Here is a 9,744-nt window from a genome sequence, read left to right on the forward strand (position 1 = left end):
TCTTTTGAGTCCTAAGTCCATAAAGTTTCCAGCTCTTGAAAGGATGAGACTCTCCTAAGGTGTAAAGTTCCATTAGAAGCTTAGATTGGTCATTTAGAGCCTTTAGGGCCTTGCATGTGTGTAAAGTTTGCAACTTTACGTGTTAATCATGCCTTAGAAGCATGGATCTGTAATCTGGAACCTTGGAATGACTTAATAAGTGTCTGCATGGATGAAGGTCTGCAAGGACTCGGCGAGTTGCATAGTCAACTCGGCGAGTCTTATGAAGATGGTCATGAACTCGTCGGGTTGATGAAGAAACTCGGCGAGTCCGTTGAAGATTGCCTTGAACTCGGCGAGTCGTTCGAAGACTCGGCGAGTCGCTAGGGTTTCTCCCAATTCTTGGACACGTATGAACTCTGCGAGAAAAAGAGGAACTCGACGAGCCAATCAAGGATTTCACGAATTCTCGAGTTCAGGAAGGACTCGACGAGTCGGTAAACTACACTCGACGAGTCGAGTCAACATGGACTGTTAACTTTGACTGTGGACTTTGACTTTGACCAAGAATTGACCAGTTGACTTCTGAGGGTATTCTGGTAATTTGGAAATTTATGAAAAAAGGTTTTATGGTAACTATATGTGGTGGAGTTCGTGTTGGTGATCCGGGAGTTGAGCTTTCTAGTTTCGGACGTCAGTTGCGAGGTGAGTTATCCTCACTATATCAACAGGGTCTAAGGCACCAAGGCCGACCCTTATGGATTTGTATTTGGATTATTACATGATATGTGCATTGTTTCGCATCCTGTTAGTTAGGATGGTGATATGCTTACGCTTAGTGACCGGGTTCGGTCGATATCCTAGTTACAGGATTATGCTATGATATGACTTGGGTAGGTCGGTGTCCTGGTTTTAGGACGTTGCTATGCTATTTGGTCTGTTAGATCGGTTTGTCTGTTATTATGATAGCCTATGAATGTATATGCACATGTTGTTTGATTTGGGTGTTGGGTTGAGGCGGTCCTGCTTTGTGCTGAATGCCAACATATCCAGGGCGGTCCGGATAGACTACAAAACCCAAGAGGGTATGATAGTCAGACCGAAGGCCCGGCGAGCGGTCCGGATAGGCTGAAGGCCCTGCGAGGCGGTCCAGACGTGCCAAAGGCTCGGAGAGCGGTCCAGATAGACTGAAGGCCTGCGAGGCGGTCCAGTCAGGCTGAAGGCTCATTATGCTTGCTGTTTGGTTATATGTTTATATGACATGGTTATGTGGTTGGTATTTTGGGGGATAGCTCACTAAGCTTTCAGGCTTACAGTTTCAGTTGTTGTTTCAGGTACCTCTGGCGATCGCGGGAAGGTGAAGGCATGATCGTATCGCTCCTCTCGCTGTTATAACTTTTATGATTTGATACTGGGATACTCTGATAACTGTATTTTGAAAACAAATTATGTAATGACGTAACGGATTAAAATGTTTTTAAAAGTTTAAATTGACTTGAATTTTTAGGTGTTACATAAGTACTTTGTATGTATAATTTTTTTTTAAAAATTAAACGTTAATGATGAAACATTAATTTTCTAAACTAAAATTTAACAATAATAATTTATTGTTTTAAAAAAAATATTGTAATCGTATTTGTGATTAAAAGTAAACTAATATAATTTTTGATAATTATTTAAAGATAAAAAAGTAATTACATGGGTAAAAAGTTATTGGAAAAAAAAATTGCATGGACTTATGCTGGTACAGTAACAAAGTATAGGGACCAAATTCAGACATTAAATAAAAAGCATGAAGTTGGATTAGAGGAGGTATAAGAATTTTTAAATCAAAAATGGTTTCCCAGTTGTCAGAAAAAAAAAAAAGGAAAAATTGAAAATTCCTTATAAATACTTCTTAGTTTTTCGATAAATTTATGTTATTAGGATAGGATGTTTTTTTTTAATTTTAAATGAAAGATTTTTAAAATTACAAAAAAAAATGGAAACTTGAATTTTAAATTTTGAAATCCTCATAAATACTTTCCGGAAAATAAAGAAATATCAAAAAAAAAATCAAAAATTAAGAATTTCTTAAAACTTGCCACGGGTCAATTAGCCTATTTAAAAATGAGACATGTGACATTTAAAGATTTTGTTTATTAGAGAAGGTAGATTTCTTGTATGAGATTTTTTTCAATGTCCATAAAGGATCATGGTATCAACAATTTGTATTTTCATCTGATCGTTTTTTCAAACTAACTAATGTTTTTTAATATGCTTTTTAGGTTTCACAGACTATCACGATTTTCATACAGCAAATAAACAAATCAAATATATATATATATATATATATATATATATATATATATATATATATATATATATATATATATAGAGAGAGAGAGAGAGGTTGAATTGAATTAGAAAAATGTTATTTTATTTTTTCTCAAGACAAACTTTGGTCAATATTTAAATCGAACACAGAATGTAATTATCTGAAAAAAAAATAATTAGAATAAAATCAAATAATACCGGCATCCAAGTGTATCCCCCCACTCTCGCACACAGTAGTTTGTCGGAGTCAACAATACCAGTGTGCTTCAATTCCTCTCTCTCTCTCCAACACAAACATACACACACTCACTACTGCGTGAGTGCGTGTTCTTCCGATTTCTTCAAATTTAGACTAAGTTCTTGATGAATTTTGAGTATAAGTAAACTAATCCAGTTCAATCAACACATATACGTTGCATTTGAGCGTGTCAGATAAAATGTTGCTGAAGTTTTAGATGCTTGTTCATCTGTTTCACGTCAATTTCAAGTGAGCGAATTCCGTTTTTCTCCTAAATTAACATCTCCTGTTTCTATATCGTCCGAACTTCGTAAGGAAAATGCTGATGGATTTTCTCTGAAGAATGTTCTCGACGCATTGGCCGGGGAATTAGAACTGCTTTAATAGTTTGAACCTCTAATGACGACTCGGAGCTCAACATTAAAACTTGAGATCTTCAGAAGCATTGTGCGTCTTAATGTTTAGAGGTGAGTTTCCATTGAAATTCTGGCGTGCGTGTAGTTTTGTTCGATGAAAAGTTCTTCTGTTTGTACGCTATTTACAGTTTAGATATATTAGGTTGAAATCTCGTTGTTTCGTCGGAGAGTTCATGTAGTTATATATTACTGTTCATGTAATCATATATTGTGTTTGTTCGTGAATTTGTTTAGCGAAATTATCATTTACTTGCATGCCATTTGCAACTAGCCAAACTAGCATAAAATCTGTATATTTAATAAACAATTAATGCATTCTGGTCAGAATTATTGTTCGTTCGAAGTTTAGTTAGATAAAAAAAATTTGTTCTGTAGAAAATTATCAGAATGAGATGATTGTTATGGTAATCTAATATTCCTAATTAAAGTTCATCGATTAAGATTGATTAATACATAGATAATCTGTTACTGTGGAGCTTAACATGTTAATTGCTTTGATTATCGTGGATTAGCTGAATGAATTAATCTGTAACTTGTTCACATGTACATGAAGATTTGCTAAACCAAATCGTTGTGTCTTTTCACTTGAAGCATGGGAAATCCACAAAGTTCAAGACTGATGCAATAGAATTTTCTTGTTTCCTACAGAAATAGACAGATTTAGGTTGCTATGATACAGAGATAACATGCTACAAGGAAACTTGCATTTGTATAACCAATTAGATACATGCCTTTCCATTTATAGACAATTCATTTATAGCGTTGATGTTATATTGGGTTCTCTTTTCATTAATTCCTCTTTTTCTAGATAAGTTACTGTCACTATTATCCAAATCTTCTTTTTGTGTGGCTGAACCAGGAAAGACACTCGACATGGATTACCACAAGCTTCATTTGTGTGAAAAAATCCTCATGAAACTCTGCTCCAGTCAACTATTTTTGCAAGTTTTTGTCATAGTTTCCCTTCTTCCTCTGGTGTTTGCTGACCTGAACTCAGATAAACAAGCTCTACAGGCTTTTGCAGCTGCTGTTCCACATGGTTCAAAGCTCCAATGGGACAATTCTACTAACATCTGCACATCATGGGTAGGCATTACATGTACACCTGATGCCACTCGTGTCCTTATTGTTAGACTTCCTGCAGTTGGACTTACAGGCCCCATACCATCCAACACTCTTGGAGAGCTTGATGCCTTGAGAGTTCTCAGCCTTCGATCGAATTTCTTGAATGGAAGTTTACCATCTGATCTCCTTTCCCTTCCTTCCCTCCGCTCTCTTTTCCTTCAACATAACAACTTCACTGGTAACATTCCAGACTTTCTTCCTCGCCGACTTCATATCCTTGATCTATCATACAATTTCTTCACTGGAAACATTCCAGCAACTATCCAGTTTCTCTCACGCCTTACCGGATTATTCCTCCAAAACAACTCCCTCTCTGGTCCAATCCCAAATGTCACATTCCCAAAACTCAAACATTTCAACATAAGCAACAATCATCTCAACGGTTCTATCCCTTCATCCTTCAAAGCTTTACCAAGTGCATCGTTTCTGGGAAACCCTTTCTTGTGTGGTGTACCTCTCAAGTCTTGTTTACACCATCCTCCTTCCTCAAGGAAATTCAAATTCCCATTATGGGCTATTATAGCGATTGCAGCAGGAGGAGGCGTTGCAGTTTTGGTTTTAGTTATTATCTTTGTCCTCTGCTGCTGTCTTAAGAAAGAAAGTGGTGATATAACTAGGATTGAGAGAGGGAAGTCTTTCACTAACAGAAATGGTCAGAAGCCAAGTGAGGAGTTTGGTAGTGGGGTGCTAGATACTGATAACAACAAGCTGGTTTTCTTTCAAGGCTCTTCTTATAACTTTGATCTTGAAGACTTGTTGCGTGCTTCTGCTGAGGTGCTCGGGAAGGGTAGTTTCGGAACAGCTTATAAAGCAGTCTTGGAGGAGTCAACCACTGTGGTTGTGAAAAGGTTGAAAGAAGTAGCAGCAGTCAAGAAAGACTTTGAACAGCAAATGGAGATAATAGAGAGAGTTAGTCATCACCACAATGTTGTCCCTGTTCGTGCTTACTTTTACTCAAAGGACGAGAAGCTTCTCGTGTATGACTATTTCTCCGGAGGTAGCTTAATGTCCCTCTTACATGGTAAGCATTTTTAAAAATCCAATCTTTTTTTTTTGTCTTTGTGAATTGTCATTACTAATTTAGAATAAAACCGCATGCAGGAAACAGTGGTTCTGGGAGAATACCACTAGACTGGGAAACTAGAATCAAGATCGCCCTTGGAACTGCAAGAGGCATTTCTCATATCCATTCTTTTGGAGGCCCAAAGTTCAGCCATGGAAACATAAAGTCTTCAAATGTTCTTATCAACCACGAAATGGATGGTGTGATATCTGATATGGGGTTAGTCCCACTCATGAACTTCCATCCTGCACCACCATCATCCCATGCTGCTGGATACCGTGCTCCAGAAGTTGTTGAAACCCGAAAACACTCTCACAAATCAGACGTATACAGCTTCGGGATCCTCCTACTTGAAATGTTAACTGGGAAACAGCCAGTTCAATCTCCAGGGAGAGGAGAGATGGTGGATCTGCCTAGGTGGGTTCAGTCAGTGGTGAGGGAAGAATGGACAGCTGAGGTTTTTGATATCCAGCTCATGAGATTTCATAACATTGAAGAGGAGATGATGCAAATGTTGCAGATTGGTTTGGCTTGTGTTGTCAAGTCACCTGATAGTCGACCCACCATCCATGAAGTTGTGAGAATGCTGGAGCAGATCCAGTTATACAACTTTGAAAACAGGCCTCCCTCTGAATAAATCAACCAAATCCAGAGATTCAGATGTGCAGAGTGCAGACTTCATCATTTCAGCTTTACACAGGTTAGTACGTATAAACTAGTTACTGAAGAAACTTAGGAAGAAAAACAAAACATATATTTGATTCTCTAATACTTAGATACTTACCCTATGCCTATCAGATTTGTTTGTGTACACGCATGGACTTGATTGAATAAGTTGCTTGCTTGCATTTACATCTGCTTAAAACAGTGAATTTGGTTCAATTTCCTCAATCTTTTTGGGTTTCTGTTTTTCACTATCTTTAAGCTCATACTCATACATGCATTTATGTTTTATCCCTTAAACGGTAAATGAGTAAAATTTGAGGATAATCTCTTAAATCTCATAAAGTATACTTAAATGCTTCAACCTCCTGAAAGGTTTTATCTAAAAAAGTACTGTATATTATTATCTTTATTATCTTGTAAGTATAGTTTGTATCAGCATATTTCATTGTTTAGTTTTATAAAATACAAAAAATGAAGGACAATTTTTTTCCCGGCATCAATTAAATTATTCAACTGTTTTGATCCGTATTTAAAATTATTTGTTATAAGGTATAACCTTAGATTGTAAGTGTTTATTTTGATAGCTCTATTTAAAACCCATTTCTTTTATTCTACTTGGACAATTTTGATTTTTTTTTCTCTATATTTTGGGATATATTGGATAAAAATGTGATAGTTTTGAAACTAAGTTGATGATAACACCTAATGTTGCCAAATCCTCGTATATGAAGTTGAAACTTAACTTGGAGATCCTCATTTTCACATCAAAAAGTAAAGCTTGACATCAACTTCACAAGATAACTCCACAAAAACTTCTACGACCTTACATAATACATTAATACTTGACATCATTATGCGGAATATTTTCTTCCAATAGCTAAACCATAGGTGTCATGTTGCTTACCATATGCTTACAATATACCAAGCTTGCATGCAAGAAAAATACAAGCTTTACAAAAGTAATTGAAATGTGCTAGGCTGAGGTGCACAAAAAAACGGACCTGCATGGGATTAGAAACTGGTTTGAGTGAAACCAATCTTACAGTCTTGGATTGGTTTGGCATATGTAAGGTTGGAAACAGTTTGTAAAAATGGATTAAAACCCGGTTTTCAAACCTTAAAAAAAACGATTTTTATATAATATAAAAATGTCGTTTTCATCCAAAATGTCATTTTCATCCATTATTTATTCAAATTGTTGTTTATACAAAGTTTTGGACGGGTTTTCACCCATTGTACTATCTTGTATGCCCAAGAAACACTTTTCTAAAAACTAAAAGTAAGAAAATAGCATTTGAATTTGAACCCTAAAACAATCCGAAGACTAAAAAACTTGCCTATTTCTATTAGATATGTTTTGCTTTCCGTTTTTAGATTGAATGTATTGCAAATTCTGTTTTGTTATTTTTCAAAATCAAAAATTATATAAAGTTTTTGGTTTTTTCAACGTGGTCTACATAACCCGGTTCCTAATCCAACACTCTCCGTTTGGATATTTTTGCTAGAAACCGGTTTGGCCAAAATCCGATCAAGATCTAGAAAAAATTCAGTTTGTGCACTAGGTAGTTTACTTGGCCCAAAGTTTTTGCCTACTTTCTTCTTTATTTATGCTTAAATTGTCTTTCAAGTTCTTACAAGCGGCCCAAAACACATATTTTGAATTAGGATTCAGTGGCAAAATACAATAAAACCCCTTCAAGAGAGATATTTTTGCTTATATGAAAATACAAATTTTACCACAACATAAAAATCCACTGATCGTAAAAAATTAAAGTTTCTAGATTTAGGATCAAAATCGACATTGTCCAACATGAGAATTTCATACCGCCTTCTTAAACATCAAAATATCATATTTGTCTAACTTAATTTGTTAATATCATATTTACTATTTATAAACCTTCAAAATATAATATTTGCCTAATTTTTTTTTACAATGTCTTTAACAGTTTTTTTTACTTTTGTCATGTATCATTCTAATACAATTCCTCATTAATATTATGCCACGTGGCAAGGAGATATATTGGGCAAATCACTATCAAATTTTAAATAATGGATTTTAAACTTTTTATAGAAACATTTACTTTTTGTAATTATATGTTAAGTTTGAAGTTATAACTAATTTTAAAATTTTGGTATATCTCTTAATTAACAAATTATTTAAAATTATTAATAATTGATTAATAATTATGAATTTTTATTATGAAAGTTTAATTAATTTTGCAACCGTGGTTTCCACGGGTTATAAACTAGTTATTATAATAATTAAATTTTTTTAACATTTTATCCTTACGTCTATAATAATGAAATATCTACTTTTAAATTATTGAAATGTCACTTTTTTGACAAACAAATTGTTTCATCTTCAGCATTTTCCATAGAATGTATGCATTTATTGTTTATTTTTTGTTGTTGAATATTGTCATGTTGTAGATGGTGGATTATTTAGATATTACTATTGATAGTTTGTTGTTTAAGAATGACATATCAGATTTTAATATTTAAGAATGACATATATGATATTTTGATGTTTTAAAAAGACATATACAATATTTTAAAATGAAGGGTAAAATAATATTTAGAAATCAACTACATAATTAAAATATGATTATGGAAATCCGATTCCATTCAATTGGTAAACCAAACACGATGACTACTAATTCTAGTTTCCATTTCCTTCACTTTCCTTAGGAATCCCACAAAACAAACGCGTCCTTAGTAGGTTAATAAATGACAACTTTTTGGAGGGAATCTTTAGCATGATAATTTTTGATTCCTTAATAATATAGAATCAATCTTATAAAATGGTATATTTCCCGGTCCACTAAATTAGAAATATACAAAACAACATATGGTACAAATAAAGAAGCACAATGTGCAAGAGAAAAGAGAAAGATGGGAGCAACGAGTTGACGAACCTACTTAAAGCAACAAAGTTGCAATACCATGTGTGGAGGATTGGTTATCTTGGGGTACCTCCCCATCGTTCCCGTTTATTTTTAACCGCTCGGGCACCCTTAGGGAAATCAAGTTTTAACTTAAGTAGCTATTTGTTTCCGCTCTTTTGCGAGTTGGTTCCAACCAACACCATTTTTTCATATAACTCCATCAACCCAATACATTGTTAGTGAATATAATATTAGAAGAAATGTTTTTGAATATCATAATGAACATAAAAAAAATATGTAATTTCGAGGTTAACAAGAAAGTTGTTTAGGTATAATCTAAGAAATCAATATCTCGATTTCAGACGAAATCAAAGATACATAAAACAATACACTTATTGATGTTTATGTTTTCGAGACAATAATTTTGTAGAGAAATGTTGTGTAAAAGATCCGTTATGTCAAATTGGAATCTCTTTTGAAATGGAGGGGAAAGTCATTATAAAGACATTAGAAGTTAATCTCTTTTGAAATGGAGAGGAAAGTCATGTATACTCCCAACAAACACGTTTGTTACATATGGAAACCATTACGATTTGAGGCGTTGTCATGCACCCTGCAAAAGCGCCCCCCTTGTCAGTGTTCGCTAATAGATACACAAACGGGTCTGTCCCTTGGACCCCACTAGGGTGCCGCCCTTGGAAGTTAGAACCCTAGTATGGGTAAGGCGTTGCCCCCGAATCTAGGTGTTCTAAAGATCAAATATATTCATGTGAGTGTGTATTTTGTACCTTCCAAGCTTTCAATATAACTAAAATTGAGGTGTTACTTATCTCAAGTAATCTTGATCATACTAAATAGTTTGATGACATTAGAATCACCGGCAAATAATATAACACGGCATATGGTGTCCATATATTTCTAGTTATTTTCTATATATAATATATATTATTTATGTAAATGTGGTTATAAAATATAATATATTTATTTAGTAAAATCTTTGTTTCGATAATATAGCAATTAATTCGTATTTATTATATACTAATTATTTACTTGGTT

General features: G+C 34.3%; 1 pseudogene across 1 annotated transcript; it reads left to right on the top strand.

The window, feature by feature from the left end:
- Positions 1–2,537: 2,537 nt before the first annotated feature.
- On the top strand, positions 2,538–5,989 carry LOC145141366 (putative inactive receptor kinase At5g58300; annotated as a pseudogene). Its single transcript, XR_013722618.1, has 3 exons — positions 2,538–3,000; positions 3,809–5,095; positions 5,176–5,989. The product of XR_013722618.1 is annotated as a putative inactive receptor kinase At5g58300 (transcript).
- Positions 5,990–9,744: the final 3,755 nt, after the last annotated feature.

The sequence above is a fragment of the Lactuca virosa genome, chromosome 9 (assembly GCF_052849685.1).
Source record: "Lactuca virosa cultivar CGN04683 chromosome 9, Lactuca_virosa_CGN04683_v6, whole genome shotgun sequence".
NCBI classification, from domain to species: domain Eukaryota; kingdom Viridiplantae; phylum Streptophyta; class Magnoliopsida; order Asterales; family Asteraceae; genus Lactuca; species Lactuca virosa.